Source organism: Leopardus geoffroyi, chromosome A3 (genome assembly GCF_018350155.1).
Source record: "Leopardus geoffroyi isolate Oge1 chromosome A3, O.geoffroyi_Oge1_pat1.0, whole genome shotgun sequence".
Taxonomy (NCBI): Eukaryota; Metazoa; Chordata; class Mammalia; order Carnivora; family Felidae; genus Leopardus; species Leopardus geoffroyi.
Genome location: NC_059336.1, coordinates 9723911 through 9748825, shown reverse-complemented (window position 1 = coordinate 9748825; position 24915 = coordinate 9723911). Strand labels below are relative to the sequence as shown.

Genomic DNA, 24915 nt, shown 5'->3' with positions numbered 1-24915 from the left:
GTCTGGTGAGGAGAGAAGACTACCGGCGGCTCGGGGAGAAAAACAGACCAACTCAGTTTCCATACACAGCCTTTTATCACCTCAACATCATTATCAAAACACCATTTCCACTATTTACGTGGTTGCAGAAGGGAACAGCTTTGACCACCCGTGTTTGACCGCGTTCCTGATACACCCCTCCCCCAGCACCTTGTGCCTTCTGTTCCCTTTGAAATATTATTTGGTTCCATCTTTTTTTTTTTTTTTTTTTTTTTTCCTGCTGGGACTCTGTGTTTCTCTCTCTCTCTCTCTCTCTTTGTGCGTGTGTGTGACCACAATTGTAGTTTCAGTAAATAAAACGGCTGCTTGATAACGTGGAACGGCCCAGCGCTTAACTCTGCCCTTGGAGATCCTTTACATCAAACCAGCGATCAAAAAGTGGTGCAGATAAAATTTGTCATCAGGGATTTCCTACAAAAGAATTACAGTGGAGAAATGGCCTGATCGATACTATGGATTTTCACTGCAGGGGCTGGTGGTCCAATTGCTGTGAGACACTCACACAGATAAAAGGGCATGGCCACCACTCTGTCACAGACTGCTGACTCAGCAAAAGCTTGGCAGGTATTTATAGGCCGGAGTGATACAGAATTATCACCTTGCAGTGCCCGGCGCGTGTTCCTTCTGAGATTGCCTTCCTTTATGGGATTGCTAAATGCAGGTGAATGGAAAAATGATGGCTAACAGCTGTCAAAATGCAACAGAATGAAGTACTTAAATCTTTTTTTATCCATTAAAAGGGTAACAACCATACATATATCACGGCACAGACGTTGTAATGATATTTGGGGGCTGGTAAACGAGGGGGTAATAAACAATGCATGTTCTGATCAGAAGAGCAGAGGAAATAGACTTGGGGGTTGGGAGGGGGGAAGGCCGGGCTTCCCTGAAGCCTTATAATTACTTTAATGGTTGAACATTATCTAACAGAAGGAAAACAGAATTACATTTGCGTCCCAATCTTTGGGAGACCCGCTTTCCCCTTAGTTGGCATGTTGAAGGCATGGAACTATTCCCTAAAACACTTAACCAGGCTCACTGCGTTCTGAAATTACTGAATTTCGTGTGTGCTAGGTTAATTAGAGCATGCGCAAGACCAGTGATTTATTGTTAAGATTCTCCAGGTGTAAGGCCTGGGGTCCGGTGAGAACTTCCCCTTGTGTGTTTCCAACCTCTGTGCTCTGGCTGAATTTCAGATGTGCCGGGGGGGCGAAACTTTGAAGGCGGAGGAGCGCGGACGTAGCTTCTCTCCCACAGAGTGTGGTTATTCCCGGAGGAGAAGTCCCATCAGCCGGTCGCCGGAGCTCTGGAGTTCCTTAGCCATTACTTACATAAGGTAGGTAATTACCCTGATTCCCAGTTAATGTTTCCTCGAGGAACTCCTCTGGAAAAATCTTACTAGCCCCTAAAACATCCATCTTGTATTTGTCTTACTTTTTAGTTAGTGGGAATCAACTTCCAGGAAGATTTGAAATACCTCTTACGGTTCCCCTGTAGAATCCTGGCTTGTTTGAAAATATGCTGCATTGTGCCTTATACATCCCTTTCCCTAAAATATTTTACTCAGTTTTCAGTGAACCATTTTTGGTGCGCTTGAACATTGAGAGAAGAATCTTGTCCTTATTCTCAATATTTAAAAAGTATTGCAAGGCAAAAAGGGAAAATATATATATATAGGACGTCATCAATGAGCAGGCCTCTTGACAGTAATGAATGCCCCCATTTCTTGAACACCTGCGGTGAGTTAGGCCTCGTGCAGGGTGTTGAAGAAACGCAGTGAATGAAAACAGGCTTTCAAGTTAGGGAGTTTACGGAGAGGAGGACAAGGGAAGATATTTATTGAACAACTACTTTGTGCCAGGCCCCTGGCGTATGTTATAATGAAACAGCAAACAGCTACAAAATGCCAGACGGACTCGTAAGTGTTCTGTTGACTTGTCTGCGCCTCATCACAGCTCTGGGAGGCAGTGTTATTACCACGCCCACTTCACAGGTGGAGAAACTGAGGCGTCAGAGTGGTTGAGTAATTTGGCCAAGGTCACGTGGCCAGGAAGTGGAGGAGCTGGAATATAACACAGGCTGTCTGACTCAAAGGTTCAGATTCCCAGGGTTCCCTGGTGGCTCAGTTGGCTGGGCATCCGACTTCCACAGGGGTCATGATCTCACGGCTCGTGAGTTCAAGCTTGCCATCCGGCTCTGTGCTGGCAGGACAGAGCCTGCTTTGGGGCTTCTTCCTCCCGCCCTCTGCCCCCTGCCCCTTCCTGCTTGCGCTCTCTTAGAAATAAATCTTAAAAAAAAAAAAAAAAAGGTTCAGAGGCCCTACTGCAGAGCTACCCAGCTTCTCCCTGCCTGGAAACTTTCTCCTTTTATCCTTACGAAGGTCCCACGAAGTAGGCGTTCCTACTGAGTGACTGAGAAAATCTCACAGGCTCCCGAAAAGTGAGCGTTTTGCCCGGCCAGCTACTTGCAGAGCTGGGATCTGAACCCAGGCACACCTGCCTTGACATTCCCTGCTGGTTGACTGTGTGTCATTTACAGAGGACCCAGCAAGCCAGCAAGGCTCTGCAGCTTGTAACTTCAAAAAACAAAAGTCAGGGAGTGCAAGCCATAACCTGCAGTCCAGGGAAAAGAATTTAATTTCAGGAAGCATGCCACTGCCTGGAAGGAACATTAACAAGACTGTTGTACCCAGATCGTCCCTGGCCAGCGTCGGGTAGGACTCAAAAATGTAACCGGCACCTTCCGGAACTGTCCATGGGGAAATCATCTTTGTGCCTGTTTGAACTGCCTTATACTGGTGGAAATCATTGCTACTATCATCACAGGATTGTTGTATGGGAGTTTACTGTCACTGGCAATAAACATAGATGAAGGTGGGGGGGGGGGAATAAGAAAACAAAAGGGAAAAATAGAAGCAAAAAATGCACCAGAGTGAAAAAAATATCCATAAACGCGTTGTTTTTTTGTCTCTCTAGTTGCTCTGATGTGCACAAAGGAAATAGATGGAATAAAATCACATCTCAGGAACACCAACATAAATCCCCCCTTGCTTTGACAAGTACGTAATTTTCTTCAGAGATGCTCTTCACGTCTGGAGAGTTATGAGCCAATTTCATTCCCATCTGACAAATTTACAAAGAAACATTAGAGAAAAGGGATTAGGAAAGCGAGAAATCTTTATAGACTTTTTCCTCGGGCTGTATTCCCCTTCCATCTTTTGGCTCTTCCTTGAGGACCATGCATGAGCGACTCACACAGGACGGCCCCCATAACTGAGAGCTCAGCTGAGGCACAAAATGAGACATGTGCTTTCAATTAGCAAATGGTATTTACACGATTGGGGGGTGAGAGGCGGGACGGGGGGGGGGCGGGAAGAGCGTTATTGACAAATATTTAGATGAAGTCTCTAACGTATCGTGCAAAGTGGTATTTGTAAAATTTGACTTTTTTTGTGAGAAATACAGGGAGAGAGAGAGAGAGAGAGAGAGAAGAAGGGAGGGAGGGAAAACTGAGTGGTCTAAGGGGGTTTATACTGGAGATAAGCATTCCAGAATAACAATAAAGGATTGATTATCGCAAAGCATACATTTTCCCCCCTCCTGGTAGCATAGGTTCTAAGAGGAACGTGGAGCTTTTTTGACCTTTTAAAAAAACTCCATTGCCAATTTCATCATACAGTGTTTAGAGTGACCGGCTGTGTACTTTGCCCAGAACTGTCCTGGTTTCTGAATTGAACATCACGGGTCGTGGGAACCCTCGCCTCCCAGGCGAACTACGAGGGTCAGTCGGTCACCCATACTTGATGCCGGTGGTTCCCGCCCACGTTGCGTGAGTTTTTGGCCGTTGTTGATTCTCTTCAATACTTGCAACCTTGGATTGTTCACTTTTTGGCTTTATTAACTAGCAGAGTTGGTGCGCGTGTATGCCGCACACACACTTAAATACATATATGTATGTATTTTGGTCAGTTTGAGATTCTAGCAAGAATCTTTGATTAAGGTCACCGTGAGGGCTTAGAATTTTGATGGAAAAATCATACTAGTGCTCAGAAGTTCAGGAAATGTATTCCTTTCCTGGAGTTGAGATTAAACATAATATAATGCAGATGCTGTTGGATGCAGAGCCCAGATGACAAATGTTTTATAACAGGGACTTAGGGAACGGAGTAAAGTAAGAGATACATCGCTTCCAAGGCCTTCGTTGAGAGCCGCAAAGCACTCATAATACTGGATGTATAATTTGGCAGGAGGAAGGTGAGATATTTGTGTGTGTATTGGCATTGTATATTTTTCAGAGGGTCCAATCGGATTTATGGTGGTCTTGTTGATAATTCATTCACCTTACAAGAGAGTGAAATGGAACCTCATTTGTGTAACTAATTTCAGCTTTCTGTTCCAAAGCGTGCCCACTGCTGCCACTATTCAAGTTGTTTGCATTCTTAAAAAAAAAAAAAACAAAAACCTCTATCTTTGGCAATGCTTACTATTTTTCTGTTTTGAAAGTCACAAGAAAATCTCTATTGTTTACCTTCATGAGAAATGGCGATTCGTATTGATCGGAATGAGGTGTTCCAAGCCTTCAGAGTGGAAGAGAGACAAACATTTCCTTTGCCTGCAAAAATCCTCAAAGGTCTTGCATTTGGGGGTTCAGTTCAGGATCCCCAACCCACGTGTGGAAGTGTAATTTGGGTCTGATCTCTCTTGAAACTCTTACAATAAAATGCTCCCTTTGGTCTGACTGCTGAACGTGAAAAGTGGTGCTTCTCTGGACAAGGAGTCTTTGTGCCCAAACTCAGAGAGAGAAACAGTGACGAGGGGTGCCCATCAATAGAAAGTCCCAGAATGGAAGAACAGGGATGTTGTGAGGTGTCTGACCTGCCTGACCTCTGGAAAACCTGTCCCGCCGTAGGTGGGGGACATTCCATCCTCATAGAGCTGTTGGAACTTGCAGATGGCTCTTCACTTAACAAGGGAGCTGAAATACAGTGTTGCCGAGAAATGAGATTGATCGTGATGAGAGAAATAAAAATTTAAAATATCCCCTGGTGGGGAAAATTTTTCTTTTTATTTCTGCATTTGAATCTTTTAAATACTGTAACTTTTGGGGGAAAGTTATTGAGACATAAAAGGAATATTTGAACTGCTTTGGAGTTTATGATAACCACAGTATAATACATTATCTTGAAAGCCTTTATAGTATGCAGTTACAAACTTCCAGGAAATCTATTAAAATGCAGCATTAATTAACATAAACTTTTTACAGTGTTACTAATATTCTGCAAACAACTAAGAGTTTAAAAGCCCTTTTTTACAGGCATTTCTTGCTGCCTATACACCATGATCAGAGTGAGTTATAGGGAACACTAACGGAAAGAAAGAAATGAATTTTCGCTGATTGTCCTGAACGGGATATTCACCTTCAGTATCTGCCTTGAATTTGCACAAGTGTAAAGACAAAACTTGCCAGTTTGCCTCGTACTTTCTATATGCTTAGGCACCTGATCATAGGCAACACGCTGATGTTTCACTCCCCATTCTTCCAAGTGATGGTAAATAGCATCTCTGAAACAACTTTTGAAGTGAAAGCAGCTCCTTGAACTCTGCGTGACTGAGTTTGGCCGTGTCCCCTCCTGCCACGTTGGCCATGTCACTGTCTTACCGTGCTGCAGATTCCATTTAGACACTCAGGGATATGTCAAGCGGTCACAGACACCGAAGCGGTATTTTTATTTTTTTGACGTCTGCTTCCGGGTGGCGCTGGTAAATCTCCCAAACCTGAGTCGTGACCTTTTTTAGAGGGATGTTTTTCATTTCTGTTTTGAATCCCAGAGGGGAGGAGGCATTTCAATATCTATGCCCAAAGGGCACAACTGTCTCCACGCAGGAGCGGAATGAAGATGAGCTGGCCCGGAATTATCCAGCCTTAATTACTCCCCAACTACCCATGCTTTGCTGCGTCCGCCTCAGACACAGATGGGAGGGGAGGGTCCCTAGCTTGCCTCCTCTGCCAGTCCTCTGTAAATACTACAGCTACGATTCCAGCCAATTCCTTAGTTTCCTAAGGAATTCCATGATTCCAGCTATGATTCCTTCGTTTCCCAGGTCTTTGGTGTCATCTGGGTAAGACTGACGATGTGTCAATTTTAGTTATCTTCTTCGAACGACACGCTAGCTTTACTCTTTCAAATTTTTTTTTTTGTTTTTGTTTTTCCAGGTTTCTTTCTTTGGGCTGTAGAATCCTTCAAAAGTGCCTTGCCATATTTTGCTTTTCCCTCTTCCTTCACGGCCTGATTCTCAATCCATACGGCACTAAGATTCTAACCTGCCGATCATAAAAACGCATTGTTACGCACATGCATCGTTCTCTGTGCGTGTTTCCGCCATTAAGTCTCTCACGTGTGGATCCAACGGATATTTATTAAGTGTGTATTACATGCCAGGTGTTACGGAAGTGCCGGTGAACATGACTGATGAGCTTGTCTCCTCGTGGGGGCAGCCATCGCAAAGGGCGAGCAATCGAACGAATAACAGGGTGTGAAATCTGTCGAGGAAACACCCTGATGCTGTAATTGGGTGTCGCCGACGGGGCACTTGAGGCAGGGTGGCGAGGGACATCTTCTGCAAGGTGGTCCCATCATGGCTGCAACCTGAGTGATGAGAAGAAGCTTGTGATGCGCACACCCGGGGACCGGTGTTGCCCGCAAGTGGAGCGCCAGGTGCACAGGTCACGTGGGAACTCTCCTGGTGTGTTTTAGCCAGAGCGCTCAGGCTAGTGTGGCTGGCTCTGGGTGAACAGAGATGTCAGAGAGGTGGGAATTACGCAGTGTCTGTGATGATAACAGCTTCCATTGATCAAGGTGGGCACTTAGAGTGCATTACCTCTATACCTTGCAGGGAGAAGATTATTGTCACGCTTAACAGGTTCAGAGAGGTAATGTGACCCCTCCAGGGTCACACGGCTAATAAGTACCGGAGTTGGAATTTAAATGCAGATTCGTCTGATTCCAATATTTGTACACACACACACACGTTGCGTACTTAACTCAATATGTGCTTGGCACTTTGTAAGAGTTGATGGTAAAATAACGGACAAAATAAAATTCTGACCCTCACCTCCGCTAGAGGGAATCTGAAAAGAACTAACTGTGGTTTGTCAGATTGTGGAAAGTGCTGTGGAGTTGGACGAACCAGGGTAAAGACTGGAGGGGAATCCGTGGAGCTTGGGTTTCTCTCTTATGTGAGAATTTCAGAGAAGGCCTCAGTGATAAGGGCATCCCTGAGCCCAGATGTGAAGTGACAGCAAGCCAGTGGGCTCTCCAGGAAGAGCAGTCCAGGCAGAAGAGCAGCGAGGGGAGAAAACTCTGGAATGGGCATGTGTGCGGCATGTTGGAAGAAAAGCAAGGATATCAGGGTGCTAGATTCAAGTGAACGAGGGGGAGAACAGGAAACCTGGTGGGCCATTGCAAGGATGTAGGCTTTTACTCTGAGTGAGATGGGAGTCATTGGAAAGTGTTGAAGAAAAGGAGGCCGTGGTAGCAATTGTTTTTTTTTTTTTTTCTTTTCTTTTTTAAGTGTATTTACTAATTTAAAAAAAAAATTTTTTTTTTTTTTAATTTTTTTTCAACGTTTATTTATTTTTTTTGGGACAGAGAGAGACAGAGCATGAACGGGGGAGGGGCAGAGAGAGAGGGAGACACAGAAGCGGAAGCAGGCTCCAGGCTCTGAGCCATCAGCCCAGAGCCTGATGCGGGGCTCGAACTCACGGACCGCGAGATCGTGACCCGGCCGAAGTCGGACGCTTAACCGACTGCGCCACCCAGGCGCCCCCAAAAAAAAAAAATTTTTTAACGTTTACTGATTTTTGAGACAGAGAGAGACAGAGCATGAACAGGGGTGGGTCAGAGAGAGGGAGACACAGAATCTGAAACATGTATTTACTAATTTTGAGAAAGAGAGAGAGAGAGAGAGAGAGCAAGGGAGAAGGGACAGAGAGAGGGAGAGACAGAATTGCAAGTAGGTTCCATGATGTCTGTGCAGAGCTGGATGAGGGACCCAAACTCATGAACCGTGATATCATGACCTGAGCTGAGATCAAGAGTCAAACGCTTAACCTACTGAGCCACCCAGGTGCCCCAGCAATTTGGTTTTCATAGGATTCGTCTGAAAACTGGGTAAAATGTAGACCATTGAGGGGCGTAAGGCAGAAGTAGAAAATCAGGTCAGGTATCGTGGTGGCTGGGAGTAGCAGCACTGTGGCAGTGAAATGGTGAGAAGGGGGTAGACTTATGATATGTTTCCAAGTAGAGCGAACAGAATTTGCTGTTGATTGCGCGGTGAACCCTGAGAGAAAGAAGTCATGGACGGCACCACGTTCCAAACAATGAGAAGGATGAAGTTGCCATTTACCGAAAGGGACAAAAATCACGGGGCATGGGCCTGTTTTGGGGGGGACAGGTAAAAGAATTTGGTGTTCGCCCTCCCATCGTGTTCCACGTCTTTATTTATACTGTCACGGATACCTCTTGTTTTTGAGAAGTGGGTCAGCTGACGGGCAGACATTATTTGAGTAGAAGAGTGTCCACATTTCTCCTCTTCCTAAAAAAAAAAGTTGGGTTTAAGTCAAGTGGGAGGAGTGGGGCATATCGCTAAATTAGAAACATTAGAAACAAAATGGCACATAAACCCATACCAGTCCAATGAACCCATTTCAAGGGCAGATTCTCCCCGAGACCTGCTGGTTTGGGAATCTGGGACTAGAGCTGGGAAGAGTTGGGCGTATCAAAGGGAAGTTTTGTTTTGTTTTGTTTGGCTTCTAAAAACATATCTGTAGAGGGGCGCCTGGGTGGCTCTGTCGGTTGAGCGTCCGGCTTCAGCGCAGGTCATGGTCTCACAGTTCGTGGGTTCGAGCCCCATGTCGGGCTCTGTGCTGATGCCTCCGAGCCTGGAGCCTGCTTCCGATTCTGTGTCTCCTTCTCTCTGCCCCTCCCCTGCTCATGCTCTCTCTCTCTCCTTCAAAAATAAATAAAAACATTAAAAAAAAAATTAATAAAAAAGTATCTGTAGTACATCAGCTATCTCTCCTACCCTCCTTGACTAGGTAGTTATTTGGGGGAATGACAAAAAGAATGTGTCCATTTGAGACTGGGGCAAGAACTAGCTAGAGGAGCTCCCTTTACTTCTTTGCCAGAGATAGATGTTGAAATTTTGTTCGTAATTCTCTTCTTGTCTTCACGGACCCAAGTCTTCACGCAGAAAGCCATTCGTGACTTCTGGAAAGGAGCCTAGGCACAAGTTTCCTGGGTTTTAGTACGGGGCTGGGGAGAGCAAGGAAGAAATGGAGAGGTATTTATGCACAACCCAGACCGTGTTCTGCCTGTGTCTGAGGTGTGGAGGGAACTCTTGCTGGCTGGTCTGCAAGCCACGACTCGAAGAAAGGGCATGCTTCTCACTGAAGGGCTGTTCCTTGACGTCACCAAGGGCATCCAAGGTCAAGGTTATGAAATCTCTTGCCTAGCAGAGCATTCCCCAAGGCCTTGCATGGTGAGATGGTCTCTCACGAGGACTCAGGGCTGCTTCTGTTCTCCACGTGGGACCTGCCTGCACACGCCTTGGTGGGGCCGAGCGGCCAGAATATTCTCCCGCCACAATGTTTGGGAACTGGGAAGAACCAGGACATAGGTCAAAATAGGTGACCCCCAGTAAATTCAGCTTGCAGATCTATTTTAATTGGCCTGTGTAGCAATTATAAAGTTATGTATATTTACAAATTGCATATGTGTCCACAAATAAAAGTGGAAAAAATGTTATTAAATTTTTTAAAATATTTATTTATTTTTGAGAGAGAGAGAGACAGAGAGAGGGAGACAGAATCCGCAGCAGGCTCCAGGCTCTGAGCTGTCAGCACAGAGCCCGACACGGGGCTCAAACTCACGAACCAGGAGATGTGACCTAAGCCGAAGTCAGACGCTTAACCGACTGAGCCACCCAGGAGCCCCCAAAATGGAAAGTTTTATGTAAAGATTCAGATTCCTGGCTTCTGAGATTTGGAGGCTCTGGCCACACAGGGCCATATTTTTCTGGCCACAGTCGGCAGAGAAACATCCACTCATTTTATGGTCTCTCCAGTTCACTTCTGTCCCCACCCAGGCATTGTTGTACCTGCCTGCCTCTTCTGGACAGTTGGGAGAGGACCCCTGACCTCTATATGTATGTGTAATATCGGTGGCTGTAATCTATATTGCTGTAAATGCCTTAGATATCATCTTTAATTTAACGAGTGGCCTGCCTTTCAGATAATCACCTTCAGTTTTTTAAAACCAGAATTGTTAATTACCCTGGCAGCATTTTCTTTGCTTTAGACCCGATAAAGTCACTGTTAAGGGATGTGATTATTTGGTGGGTGAATCCGAAAGGTACCCTTTCCCTTTTTTTTTTTTTCCCCTCTCTTCTGTTCTATTTTCTCTTTGCTCACACCCTCCCTGCCAACCAGCCCAACACGCAAGAAACCCTTCAGGTGTTTAAAGGAGCTGGAAAATATTCCAGGAAATGCTGAAAGTTTGCCACGTTGTCAGAGGATAAAAGCACGATGTTCAATCCAAAGGCTTTGTGTAGTTTTTTCCTTTTTTTTTTCTCTCAATGCAAGTTCCAAGTTAAATTTTTGGATGCTTATCTTCTCTACATTTTAATGAGAAGCCTTTGCTCAGGATTTTTTTTTTTTTTAAACAAAGGCACAAAAGTTTAAACCCTTTGCACAATAGCAGTGTGTATGAAGTGACATGCTGTTTTTATATTTTGAAAAACACCAGTGCTCACATAATCAGCAGGAGCAGGGATATTGGACAAGTAAATATGGAATATTTCGCTCACAGGCAATCACTGAATCTATTAAATATGCAAACCAGGCAGCATCGTATGGATTTTTTCATTGCAGCATTTTATAGGGGTAAGTGTGTAAGGCTGGGTATATAGTCAACTTTTACGAGTCGGATCATTTTTTCCCCACTAGTTTCTGTTGTAATTACCAAGATGCTTATTGTAATTTCTGATTGATCTTCAATTGGCACAGCCTCATAACACTTTATCTTGACAATTCTCTGCCTGTGGGCCTTAGCTATGTGGTGAATGATTTATCTGTAAACCTTCGACGTACTCAGGGGTTCCATGTTCAGAGAGATCTGCTTGTGAAGCGAGGAATGCTTTAATAAAGCAAATAATCGAGGTGGTTTCTGCATTTAGGAGAATTCGGCACATTGACCCTGGTGGGAGGGACCCGTTCTCCTTCATAACAAGTCTATGCATAGTTGTATATTAATTTTTCACTTTATTTCATGTCTGTCTTCCCACCGGGCTGTCATTTCTCTCAGAGCAGGAATCCTGCCTTTGGGTGTTTTTTTTTTTTTTTGTCTTTTCCTTTTTTCTCTCTCTTGTTTTAATTGTTATTCTTAAAAAAAAAATTTAAACGTGTGGTAAAATATCTGTAACATCAAATTTACCATGTTAGCCATTAAAAAAAATTATTTATTTATTTTTTAGAGAGAGAGAGACGGTGGCGGCGGGGGAGGGAGAGGGTTAGAGGGAGAGAGAGAATCCCAAGCAGGCTCCACGGAGCGCGACGCGGGACTCGAACCCCCAACCCTGGGATCATGGCCTGAACTGAAATCAAGAGTCGGACGCTCAACCGATGGAACCACCCAGGCGCCCCTGCTGTGCGAACCATTTTTAAGCATACAGTTCAGTGGCATTAAGCCCGTTACCTGTTGTACAAGTGTCACCACTGTCTACCCCCAGAGTGTTTTCATCTTCTCACACTGAGGCTCTGCCCCCTGAAACAGTAACTCCCATTCCTGTGTCCCGCCCCCCCCCCCCCCCCCCCCCGGCCCCTGGCAACCACCCTTCTGTCGCCCGTCCTGTGAATTTGAGTGCTCTAGGTGCCACCTATGAGTGGAATCACACAGTATTTGCCCTTTTGCGACTGGCTTATCTCGTTGAGCGTTAACGCCTTCCAGGTTCATCCGTGTTGTCGCCTGCATCAGAACGTGCCTTCGTTTTTCTATAACCACATACCTGGGATCTAGCGGAGTGCTCGGATTCTAGTGGGTGACAGCAGACAACAATACGTGTTTGTCGAGGGAATGCGCGAAAGAAGGAGCCAATCGGTCAGCCACCCTCAACTCCTCTTCTTGGCCTCAGGACCAGAGACGCAAGTAGGTTCTCCATAACTCTTTGAGGCATAGAAAGGAGTGACCCGCTTTCCCGGCTGGATCCCCAAGAACAACTGAGATACTTTTCGGAACGTGAAAACGCCACCATTTCCCCCTTGCGTGTGTCGCTTAAATCCAACGTACAAAACACAAGTCGGTGGCATATTTTCTTGGGCTTGTAATTTGGGTTGCTTGCTGCTTGCTGCTAATTAACCAGTTGGCGATGTACTCTCTTTTCATCTGCCTCTGAGCTTGTCAGGAGTCACTGACAAGCCCAGTGAAACTGGGGGGCACTCCGATAATTAAGGTTTGGAGGGCTTCTTGCCGACCCCATCATGTACCAATCGCTTTCTCTGCCTCGACTGATGGGTGGCTGACATATGACAAAACAGTGGCCCTTCTCTCATATACACAGCAGCAGGACACTTTCCCACCTTTTAATGGCTGAGCGAATTTCATCCCCAGCAACTCTGACAAAATGAAAGTGTATTGTCAAAGTTGTTTGTGAAGATGACTGTGTTTAGAAAGAAAAGTCTTGATACGTTCAGAGTGCTCTCTCTTCACACACACACACACACACACACACACACACACGAGTCTGTATTCTTAGCATCGAAATGCAAAATGTAAACTGTACAAAGTTTTATTTGAATATTTAAATGGTATAAGGAGAAATGGCTTGGCGTTCTGGATTCTTCTGCAACATTACACTTACAGTCACTTGAGCCTGGTTCTTATCTTTAAAGAAACGAGATTGATAGAAGGGTGTCCAGTAGTTTCCTTAAAACTGGTAAGATCTTCACGTGCAGACTCTGAATCTGTAGCGTAAAATCATCAAAGAGTCGCAAGTCATGTGTTGGGGGGGAGGGGCTCTCTATTCCCCTACTGATGTTTACCTTATGTTTCCCTGCATCTTGCATTTCTTTATTTTTTCTTAGAAAGAGACAGAGAGAGAGAGAGAGAGAGAGAGAGCGAGCAGAGGCTCTGTCAGTGCAGAGCCTGATGAGGAGTTTGCTCCCGCAAACCGTGAGATCATGACCTGCGCCGAAATCAAGAAGTGTCAGAATCCTACCTGACGGAGCCACCCAGGTGCCCCTGTATTCATCTTCTATCCACATGTTCATTCATTCATTCATTCAGTAGACATCTCTGTTAGTAAAGTTGGTGGCACAGGGGACAGATACAGGCGCTGAGACAGAGTTTAGGGTTCGAGATGTTTATTTGGAAGCAACATCTGCTAAGGGGAGAGTGGGAAGCACGTTTGGACGGAAGGAGTAGTGGAGTTGTGAGGTCAGTTTACAAACACCTGGCCAACTGTGTGGGGAGCTCTGGAGCATGCGTTGTGCCTCGGAGAATCATGTGTTGGGCCAAAATGGCGGGGATTTATGGCAACGCCTTGCTTGGTCACTGCTAGCGGGCTGCCCGGGCAGGGCATGACCTCGAGGAGACAGCTTTCTGCACACGTAGACCCTGAAGGAGCAGCTCTCTGGCTCTCTGGCGACTGCACTCCTGAAGCTGGGCGGCGAATCCTTCGGTGAAGGGAAATCTGGGTGGGACGTCTCTGTGTCCGCCATAGGTGACGAAGAGGCAAGGAAAATAACACTGTTTGGTGACGTAGTCTCTAGAGGCTGACTTTCTAGCTTTGATTTCTGGGCCAGTCACTCCTCGAATGAGTGATCCTGCCTGGTTATTTGTCTTCTTCGCGGGTCAGTGTTCTTATCCGTATTATGGTGTTAATGATACCCACCTAACAAGGTAATTTGAAAACATGGTGCAAAAAAATGGACTGGAAGCACTTAGGGGGCGCTTAATAAAGGTTAGTTGTCACCATTCACACAGTAACAATATTCCATATAATATGGAATGAAAAGGTGTAATATTAAGTAATATCACAAAAAGAAATGGAGTCTTCATTTACTTCTATGTAGTAACAAACATGCTGGGATGATGTTCGTGAGGAAAAGGGCAGTTTTATCTACACCGTAGATAATACAGATAAAAATTTTATTCCTCTGGGTTTGAGGACCATCCTTGCCTCCTCGATCGCTGGGCAAAAATACATTTGTTTGTGTCCTGTGTGCATTTTGCGGCCCCGTCAGAGCAGCAAGAATCTTCTCTCTTGCCCTCGGGTAACATCTTTCAGGAAGAGACCCAACGAACAGATTTGTAGAAGACGATCTATTCTGGGCATGTGTTGGGCTCCACCCCGACTGCACGGGGTCTGTTTAACCCGATGATTTGGTGTCTTTTGGATCTCAGAGGGGTTCTCGAGGACCGCGCTGACAAGTTCAACAGTGAAGACAGAACACGGAGATTAAGCAAGGTTGGTTACATTTGTAAATGAGAAAGGCTCAGAGCTTTGTTTGAACAAATTGAAGCAATAGATCTTAGGTGAGCTAGAATTCTAGCAGCCCTGCAAAATTTCTGTGAAAAAAACCCCCCATGGGTGACTGTTACAGTCCTGGAATTAACAGCCCTACTGTGTGTTGACTACGAAGACCGTCGCTGTTTTGGTGTTTGTTTTTTTCCTTTCCGTCTCCATTCCCCCTTGTGGTAATAAAACCCCCTCTCCGCATAAGTTAGGATTATGGTCTGCTTTGCCCAGGCCCCTCAAAACGGTAACTTAAAAAAACGGAATTTTATTTCGGCTTCACAGAAATAAAAGCCCAAACTGATAGGGTGATCCTGCTCTGTTGGGAACCTTGGGTCCTTCTGTCCCATTGCTTTCTATTACGATGATGCTCTATTGTCTGCAGGACCCGAGATCGCCATCGTTGCGGCTGTATTCCAGCCAGGAGGGAGGGAGAAAGGGGGTGGCCCTCCCTTCCTTTTAAGGGCACGATATGCTACTTGTACATGATCACTTCTGTTGACACATTAGTTAATCACGTGGCCCCAACCACCTGCAGGCAAGACTGGGGAATAGGGACTTCGTGTGGCCACGTGTTCGGCTAGAAAGCCTATGACTATGGAAGGCTCGTTGGAGAGTGTCGTGTGTCATTGCTCCCAGACTTCCTTGGGGAAAACTGCTTCCCCGACTCTCCCAGAGTATGTGGTTGGTGTGGGGCCATCCCTACCTCTGGTTTCCAGCAGTGGGCAAGTGACCCACTTGGTCCGTCCAGGCACCCCATCACCGTGACTGCAGAGGTTAGTTTACAGTTGTCCGGGCAACCCAAGTGGGGCCAAAGAGGTTCGGTCCTGGGTCCTCCCTCCAACTAGTGGTGAAGAGACTGCTCGTTCTTCTGGGGTTGTTTTGTTGGTTGAGTGTGGAATCCTAGGATTGCTTCTGATAGTTTTGCCTCCTCTTGGGACTGTGAAGCCAATACAGAGAAAGCAGAGCAAATGGACTGCTCATGACATCGTTAGGGCGTCACTATATCTTGGTCCAAGCCATGGACATTTCTGCCTCAAGTTTATAGTGGCCTCCTCCCTGGTGTCCCTGTCTTCCTGCCTCCATGTCTCTGTAACTCTCCGTCCACCTGTCTGCCTATCTGCCGAATGTTCATAATATAGATCCAAACAGCCTCCCGAATCCTTTGGAACCCAAGTCAGGTGTTGTACTCAAAACCTCCAGTGGCCTTTCCTCTCCCCTCTGGCTTCAGTCCTTGCAGTGGTCCCTGAGGCCCTCCACCTGCCTTCCCTTTGTGACTATGACCTCACTTCCTAACACCTTCCCTCCCTCTTCTGCTCCAGACACAGTGGTCTCCTTACTGTTCTCTTACAGGCTCTGCATGTTCCTGCCTCAGGGCATTTGCTCTTACTGTTCCTTTTGCCCGGGAATTTCCCCCCCCCCCCCCCCACATCCCCAGTTACAGGCTGGGCTTGCTCCCTCTTGTCCTTCTGAGCTTTGTCCCCCTGATGCTTTTTCTCCATGAGCTCCTCTCTGCCTTCCCTGTTGCCCCACATGCCTAGACCTCTGGGAACTGCTTCCTAATGCGAGAGCCACCTTTTCTTGACCTAAGGGATTTTTCTTCCTCTCTGTGAGGGATAGGGCAGACGTTCTGGGGGAGTTAACAGCTCTGAGAGCAACCATAGCCAGCGGCTGATGAAGTGGTGTGGATAAGTACCGTAGGCTCCTTCACTTCTGGGGCAGGACGACTGAGGCATGCTGTGTACAGTGGCCCAGAGGGCCCAGCGGGCCACGAGTCCCACTTGCTCACAACCATATTGGCCGCCTTCGCTTGACAGTCTCACCTTCTCACTCCCCTCCTGTGCTTCCCCCCTCCCGAACAACCTGCTTACACTTAAAACCCTCATCTCAGGGTCTGCTTCTGCGGGAACTCGGCTAATGACACCCTTTGTCCTGCTCTGTTTTGTCCGTAGCACTCATCACTGACTTCTTTGTCTCAGTCGTTTTGTGTGGTCTTCAGATCGCACGTCAGCACCCCCTGGCAGTTTGTGAGAAGGGCAGCTTCTCGGTGATTCTCTAACTTTGACTTGTGTCAGAATCACCCGGAAGGTTTCTCAGACCGCACATTTCTGGGCTTCCCCTTCTGAGTGCGTGATTCGTTAGGACGGGAGGGAAGGCCCAGATGTGGCATTTCTGAAAACGTGCCCAGGGGACGCTAACGTGGTTGACCCATGGGCCACGCTTTGGGATCCAGTGGTTCTATGGTCCTATTTCTTTTTATTCATTGTCTGCCTCTCCCCGCCGGAACGCAAGCTGTGTGGTGGCAAGGATTTTAATCTCTTGAATTCGCTGTATTCCCAACACCTAGGTCAGTGCCTGGGACATGTGTAGTCAGCACTTGAGTTACACATTTTTTGTTTTTGTTTCTTTAATGTTTCTTTATTTATTTTGAGAGACAGAGACAAAGCATGAGCAGGGAAGGAGCAGAGAGAGACACACAGAATCCGAAACAGGCTCCAGGCTCCGAGCTGTCAGCACAGAGCCCGACGCGGGGCTCGAACTCACGGACCGCGAGATCATGACCTGAGCCGAAGCCGGACGCTCAACCGACTGAGCCCCCCAGGCGCCCCGAGTTACACGTTTTGAAAACACGTACCTCAGGCACAGATGAAGTTTACTTAACCAAAGAAATGTTTAGAATTGACTATCAGCCTCTGGCTTGTTAACCCATCCTCTGGTCTTCATGACTCGTATTTTAGCTTTGTCTCTCCGTAGCATAAACAAGTCTTACAACAGTCTTATATCTATTATAATTGCGGTTGTTAACCAACATTTATTGCACACCACATAGATGCCAGTCACCGTGTTAGCCACGTCAATGCGTTGTCTAGTTTACTCCCTGTATTAACTCTAGGAGGTAGGTACTATTTAATCTCCATTTTACCGACGAGGAGACCGGGGCTCAGAAAGCTTCATGGACTTGCCCAGTTTCACGCTACGAGGCGGTAGGAGATGTCAGAATTCAAGCTCGGGTCTGACTTCGAAGTCTGTATGCTGCCCCCTGGGGTTCCCCTGTTAAACTTCTTCCGGTGCCTTCTTGCTAGGTGACCCACGTGGCTCTCCATAGCTGAGTCCCCACGTGTAACTTGGTCAAAGAGTTGACTGGCGCTGGTTGAGTCACATTTCCAGATACTAAATGCTGATGCTGATGGCCCTAATTGGAGCAGACGCGTAGGTCCAACTTATAGGTCCTCTTAATATAACTCCATGCATAGGTTTTCCAGACAGGATTTTTTTAATGCCTCATATGTGGCTCTTTGTTCCCGTATATGTGTAGAGTGAAATTTTGGGCAGTCAGGTAGAGCGTTGGTTAATCGTGTGTGTGTGTGTGTGTGTGTGTGTGGCGGGGGGGGAGGGGGCGGGGGTTGTCGCTCTCAAGGGAATTTGAATTCATTACTACCCTCAGGCCCGGCACCTCATGCATTGTCATTGACTACCAGTAGATCGACCTTTGGGGACCGTGTTCTAGTTGTGTCCTCATGTCTCCCATGGCCAGTGTCAAGAACTCTGCCTTCATTTATTTGCTCTCTTACCCCATCCCTTTCTATTCAGGCCCTTCTTCTTATGCTGAAACTTTTGCATTCACCCCGCCTTTCTGTCTTCATCAGAGAATGTCTGCGTTACGAAGATTGAGAAACGGGGATTGTTTGTATAATCACAGCAATTGTACATAAAAGATGTCAATTCTTTTGCCTTTTTTTTTTTTTTTTGAAGATGACATCTCTATCATCCGTTGACTCTCTTGTCTCCTGTGGATTTTGTATCACATAGGCATGACTAGTTCTATATTTTAACGTACATTTCCATTTAAGTGTAGAAAAAGATTTTATCTCCTCCATGTCGGTCAAATGGCCTTCTGCTAATGATGTAATTAGTGAAACTATACAAGACAAAGGGGGAGATCTTTCAGTTTTACAAAGTCAATGAAGTGGCAAAATGTGCCATGTTTGCTGTGTGTGCGAAATATTTTCCCGAGCTCTACTGTAGTAATGTGTTTTTTGAGCAGCTACTGTAGTTGCTGAAACTAAATTATAATAATTTGATGACTGTGTGCAAGATGAATTTGCTGAAATACGGCCTCCTCGGTGGCTGTCATCTTTGGTTTGGGATGCGAGCAGGCTCTCTGTCACCCGTGGTCACAGCCAGAATGTATTCTGGCCTGGAAATTTCCTTACCCAGCCTCCCTCTGTCTGCTACCTTGTCCTCAGAGTCTCCCCACAGTTTTTTCTTCCAGAATTCTGTTTCCCGGCAAACAGATTCTGCTAGCTTTTTACCAGCGTTGAGAATTGTTTTCTTCCTTTCTCACCTCAGTTGAATACCCGAGGTCACCACTTGGTCAGGGGGAGGTGTTATCTCTGTCTCCTCCATATCGTTCTTGGTTGGGAAGGTAGGTGGGTGATATCTCACTCACTGATGTATCTTTTTCAGATGGTTTTTCCTACTCCCTCATGTCAAACCTTCTGTTCATTTGAGGTTCATTCCCTTTGCCTGTGTCAACCTCTACCCATCCCAGGGTTTGTTGGAGCTGGCTTGTACTGGCTCCGCAGGGCTAATGGGGAGCAACTTTTCCCACCTTCTGTATTCAATGATGTCATGCTGGTAGCTTGAAACTGGCCACGGTGGGAGTATTTACACCATGGAAATTGGCAAAGGCTACCAACCAGAGCTAGTTATTAAATATTTACCAGCATATCGCTGATCATGTCTTTGTGATTTCCTGGCCACCTTCCTCATTTGTTGAAAACTTGGCTCACGGATCGCAACCTTCTTTTTCCCTTCCAAGCCTGACAACACTCTCAGAGATGTCTATGTTGAATTAGTGGGTGAGGGCCAGGGTTACTCAACATCCTGCCATGTGAGAGAGGGTCCAGCACAGTGAAGGATTGTTTCACATCCCACATGACTTTCTAGCCTCCTGTCAGAAAGTTGGGTAGTTAAAAAACACGATTATAATGATCTTGACCTAGAACCAAATTCTGCTTTATATATAGCACAAAGTGTTCTTTGTATACTTTTAATACACACTGCATAAATGGAAGGAGAATTGTACTCTGTTTTGTTTGGAAATTCACCAGCAGTTGAATCACTGTTTCAAAAATCATGTCCCTGATGGCAATGACACCTTGGTCACCTCTTCGACCCACCTTATCAGTCTGTATTTGATTTACTTTTTATTGATTTGCTTTTCTCCATAGCACTTATAATCATTTGATGTATTTACTGCTGCCCTGAATGAAGGAAGAGCTGGCTCTATTTTACCATTCTTTTTTTTTTTTTTGTCTCCAGTTCCTGGAATAAAACGGATCAGGGCCGAGGAGTAAATAGTTTAGGCGTTCTGGGCCATGTGACTCTGTTGAGTCGACTGACCTTGGACACTGTAGTGTGAAAACAGCCACAACAACATGTAAATAAGTGTGTGTGTCTGTGTTTCAATAAAACTTTATTTAGAGGCAATGAAATTTGAATTTAATATCCTCTTGCCAGGTCAGAACATGCTGCTTTTTTTGATTAAAAAATGTGAAAATCCTTCTGAGCTTCTAGGCCTTAGAAAAACAGGCAGAGGGCTGAATTAGGCCTGCAGCCTCTAGTCTGTCACCAACTGTACTGGGTGTTTAAAAATCACTTGTTTTGTGAACGAACGCACGACTATGGATGGGCTCTGTACATATTCATGCATATTTAAGGCACATATTAAAACCTATTTTTTAGGGGCACCTGGGTGGCTCAGTCGGTTAAAGCGTCCAACTTCAGCTCAGGTCACGATCTTGCGGTCCGTGAGTTCGAGCCCCGCGTCGGGCTCTGGGCTGATGGCTCAGAGCCTGGAGCCTGTTTCCGATTCTGTGTCTCCCTCTCTCTCTGCCCCTGCCCCGTTCATGCTCTGTCTCTCTCTGTCTCAAAAATAAATAAATGTTAAAAAAATTTTTTTTAAAAACCTATTTTTTAGCTTATGTGTTGGAACAGATATGGACCCAGATCAAATGTGAGTTTCGAATACGTCTACCTTGCTCTTTTCAATATTTTAACCATCCCTCACTAGACAGAGGGATTAATACCATGAAGTTCAGAAACAGAATCTGGCTTAGCAAATGTCTAAAAACTCTAATGTGGCTCATAGACTACAACACAAATAATCTCCAGTCATATATATATTCATATATATATATATATATATGTATGTGTGTATATATATATTCTCCAGTCATATAAATATATATATTATATACATATATATATATATAATTTATTTATTTATTTATTTATTTATTTATTTATTTATTTATTTTAATAAACAGAAGAGGGGCAGAAAGGCTCTGTGTATTTTCAACTTGAACGAACATCCACAGCTTTTTCCTTTGACTTGTAGAGTTTATCTTAATTGAACTTTTCAGCGCTGCCATTGTCTTTCTCTGCAAACTCTGTTTGGAAAAAATAGACCTTAAGACCCCGGTAAGAGCACTCAAACTCCTCAGAGCAAATAACTTAAACATAACAAATTGAAGCTTACAAAAGTCGGAATTGTGAAACTAATAGGGCTGTTAAAACCAGCTTTCCTGAAAATTATGAATTGGTTGGCCTGTTTCTTATAATGGCAAATAGTGAATCTTGATCATTCATCAGCGCACATGTCATAAATTAGGAACCGAGAGTGGCTGCAAAATTCTTTATTGCACCGCCGAAAGCTGCCTTCATATCACGTTGTTAGATTCCGGTGGTGCCGGCACAGATCTGGCAATGAAAGTTTTAAAATCGTAACAAGTTGTCAAATGTTTATCAACGGGATTTTATGAAGGCCTAAAAAGTTATGTACGATACGGCACAGACCATTAGGGGAATAATAATAGTAATAAAGAGACTTTATTCTCATCAAGACTTATGTGGCAGCTAGCTTTTTCTCCCCAAACTTGGTTAATGGAGGTTGGGAGAAGCAAATAATTCAATGCTAGAAATAGAACAGCTTGCACCGTGAGATGGAGTATCAGTATTATGTGTTGAATGGAACGTAATGGATATGTGGGGCTATATCTCTGCAGATATGTAGATCTCTCTGTGTATTTATGGAGAAAGATATTCCGGGATGAAACACAGCCTTAACAAATGCCATGTCAGCTGTGTTTTATGGGTTCTGCTGGGTAACGGGATGATGGGCTCTGTGATCAGGCTGAACCGGGTTCAGTTCCTGACTCCTCCGCCCAGGATCTGTGTGTCCTCTCTGCCCGGAAGCCGCCTCTTGCGCAAAAAGAGGGGTAGTGGGGCGCCTGGGTGGCTCAATCGGTTAAGCACCCGACTCTTGGTTTTGGCTCAGGTCATGATCTCACGGTTCATGAGTTCGAGCCCCATGTCTGCACTGCCAGAGCAGAGCCTGCTTGGGATTCATTCATTCATTCATTCATTCATTCATTCATTCTCTCTCTCTCTCTCAAAATAAATAAACTTAAAAAAAAAGAGAGGTAGTAATAAAACCTATCTTATGAGGCTCATTGTGAGGTTTGCAAAAATAAAGCATCCAGCATGATTCCTCCCACGTGTAGAGCCCAGATCAAAAATAAACATTCCATTTACATCCCTTGTTAGCTGTGTGACCTTGGGTGGGTCACTTTACCTCTCCCGTCTTAAGTTTCTCCACTGACCCTAGTAGAGTTAACAATTTCTGCTCACTATTTTTTGTGACATTGCACGGGGGTTAAACCAGATATTCTATGGAAAGAGGCTTGCACACAGTCAGCCATTTCACCCGGGTTCATGCTAACACCCCCCCCCCCCGCCCTTTTCTTTTATACTTAAAAGTGAGGCAAAATAAACTATATCTTTGGAGATGCAGTAATACAATAACCCTGTTTCATAAACCACCATTAGCCTTTCTTCTAAAGGTTCTGGAAACTTCACGAATATCCCCAGGTTCCGCGTCTACCCCATGAGGCTGTAGGAAGGGAAGCAGAGGTAGGTACGTTCCACACCGTCCGTGGGAGGGTAGGCACCCAGGTCTCCCGTCCACCTCTGCATCCCTAGCACTTTCGTCTGGCGTGTTCATGTTCTGTTTGTCGATGCCCAGTTAATATCTTTAGACAGATGTATCTCCAGCAGGGAAAGGCGACAAATAAATCAACCAATTCATGTTCTATTTGTTCGTCTGCACCAAGGGTGGGTGTACTCTCCATCAGGATCCCAGCAGGAAACAGACGATGTGCTCCAGCTGGGAAATTGGAGGAGAATGTACAGAAGAAGGCTGTCTTGCCGGCAGCCTGGGTGGCTCGTGTGGACACCACAGGGGACGGGGCAATGTCTTGGGGTGGGCAGATGGAGGGAGATCCTGCAAGAGAACCTCTGGCCGGGAGGGTAGGGCTCCTGCCTCGCCGTGAGCTTTCCTTGAGGAAGGTGCTGGCTTCGGATGTGTTAGCACGGCCCGGCTGAACCACGTCTCCCAGAATCCCCTTCTGTGGAGCTGTGCGGTCAAGGAGGGCCCCCGAGAATCTGCTGTGGGATTTGGAGCCACTGTGGCTGGTCTGCTGACTCACTCCCTTGGCCTGGAGACAGCAGCTGGGCCTGTCATCGCTCCCGTCTCTGGGGGTCTCTTCCAGTTTCTGGGCTCCCAGGCCAGGTGAGTGTCCAGCTCTGGGACGCAGGGCCTACAGCCACCAAGCATCCTTGTCACTGTGGTTAACCTCGTCACAGACAAGAGGCTGTGCAGGCTTCGGTCTCTCTGTCTGAGCCCCAGCTCATCCTTGTGGGTTTCAGTTTGTTCTCTGTCTTCCCCACTTCCCATCCATCTTCCTCCTGACCGCCTGCCCTATGGACCTCAGACTCCAGCACCTGATGTAAGTTGATTTATTTTGAGAGAGAGGGAGCTGGGGAGGGGCAGAGAGAGAGGGAGACAGAGAGAATCCCAAGCAGGCTCTGCACTGCCAGAGCCCAATGTGGGGCTTGAACCCACGATCCGTGAGATCATGACCTGAGCTGAAATCAAGAATTGGACGCTTAACTGACTGAGCCACCCAGGCGCCACTGGCCTCTTCTTATAAGGGCACTAATCCCATTCGTGAGGGCTTTCTCTCATGACCTAATCATCTCCAAACACCATCAGGTCAGGATTAGGGTTTCCACATAGGAATTTTGAGGGTGTATGCAAATAATCAGGCCCTAACAAACACTGACTGAACCAGGGAAACCAGCTCTTGCTGATGTCACTGACACTGACCAGGGGTGGGAAGAATTAATACCTCCATCTTACTCTTCTCTCTTGCTGAGATATCCTGCCTTCATCGCCCTTTAAGCAAATCCAACCAGAAGGCAGAAGGTCAGTCTCCTGGAGCCCAGAGAAGAGTGGAGAAGAGTAGAGAATCTAGAAGATTAAACCATCTCTAGGGAAATGTCTTCCCCAAAGGTCATTTGTTTAGGTCAATTTATTTATTTTAGATAAGTTAAATTCATTCAGTGGTGAATTTCACATTTATTTAATACCTGTAGGCCAGGCACTGTGCTAAACGCTGGGACACACACACACACACACACACACTGACTGTAATGTGGGAGGCAATTTATTGGGTCTCACTGTGTATTTTAGTCTCTCTGATATATTTCCCCTGCCATGTGAAGAAGGGAAACTGAGACTGTGAATTTGCCTGGTTGAATTTCAACAAGTCTGTTTAAATGCCTCATTTAGCATTTTACAGCAGCTTGTGTGCTGTAGGGCCAAAGGCAAAAATTTCCAAGCTTAAATTTTGGAAAATCTACAGTTGTTTGAAGGGTATTGCACTGGAGGAGGTAGAGACCAGAACTTTCGGGAGCAGATGGAAGAGAGAGAGGTTGGGGAGCAGCCTCGGAGCTGGTGGAGGGGATTTGCCTTTGCATTTTTGCCATCGGATGGGTCAGGTCCCGCTTTTTCAGTGCCCCCCAGGAGGTGGATAAATCTTAGAGGGGATATCTGGGGTGCTCTACAGATATGATACTTTTGGAAGAGTGTGTGTGTGTGTGTGTGTGTGTGTGTGTGTGTTTTGGGGGGCACAGCATGTATCACTAGTGACAGCTATCATCTAAAACCCAAAAATCCCTTTTCTGAATGTTCTGAATGTTTGGAGCTGTGTCCACTTCCTGGGGTCCTTGCTTGATCCCAGAGAGGGTTCGAGAGCCCCTCCTGATAATGAAGATTGGGTTTCTCACCTGCCTAACAGAGGGCGTTTGAAGCAGATTAAGCTTAATCTTGAGAAATATAGAAATATCACATCTTGTGTATTGGCCGTTAGTGACTAAAATTTGTATGTCTACAAGAGTT

The 24915-nt window shown here is 45.8% G+C and overlaps 1 long non-coding RNA gene across 1 annotated transcript in view; it reads left to right on the top strand.

Annotated features, from left to right (window-relative positions):
* The first annotated feature begins 259 nt into the window (after positions 1-259).
* Positions 260-24915, top strand: part of LOC123579995 — a 297127-nt gene continuing 272471 nt past the window's right edge. The window contains exons 1-2 of the long non-coding RNA XR_006703059.1: positions 260-603; positions 1236-1375. This is a non-coding gene — a long non-coding RNA (uncharacterized LOC123579995). The remainder of the gene's footprint in view (positions 604-1235; positions 1376-24915) is intronic.